This window comes from Nerophis lumbriciformis, linkage group LG18, assembly GCF_033978685.3.
Source record: "Nerophis lumbriciformis linkage group LG18, RoL_Nlum_v2.1, whole genome shotgun sequence".
In the NCBI taxonomy this organism is placed as follows: domain Eukaryota; kingdom Metazoa; phylum Chordata; class Actinopteri; order Syngnathiformes; family Syngnathidae; genus Nerophis; species Nerophis lumbriciformis.
Genome location: NC_084565.2, coordinates 44,912,076 through 44,912,642, shown reverse-complemented (window position 1 = coordinate 44,912,642; position 567 = coordinate 44,912,076).

Genomic DNA, 567 nt, shown 5'->3' with positions numbered 1-567 from the left:
GGCTGCAATTTTAAATTGGTTTAGAAGCATTAGCTTCATTGCTAGCCACCTAGAAACAAACGTGATGGTACAGCATATAGCACCCACTACAGCCAGCGTGCCTGAACAGCCACACGTTGTATGGAGCTTCCGCTTGCTCACGTAGGTGACAGCAAAGCATACTTGGTCATCAACCACACAGGTCACACTGACGGTGGCGGTATAAAAAAAAAAAAAACTTTAACACTCTTACTAATAATGCGCCACACTGTGAACCCACACCAAACAAGAATGATAAACAAATTTCAGGAGAACATCTGCACCGTAACACAACATAAACACAACAGGACAAATACCCAGAATCCCATGCAGCCCTAACTCTTCCGGGATACATTATACACCTCCACCCCCTACCAAACCCCGCCCACCTCAACCTACGCACAGAGAGGGGGGGGGGGGGGGGTTGATGTGTGAGGGAGCAGGGTTGGGCTGGGGGCGGGGTTTGGTGATAGCAGGGGTGTATAATGTAGCCCGGAAGAGTCAGGGCTGCATGGGATTCTGGGTATTTGTCCTGTTGTGTTTATGTTG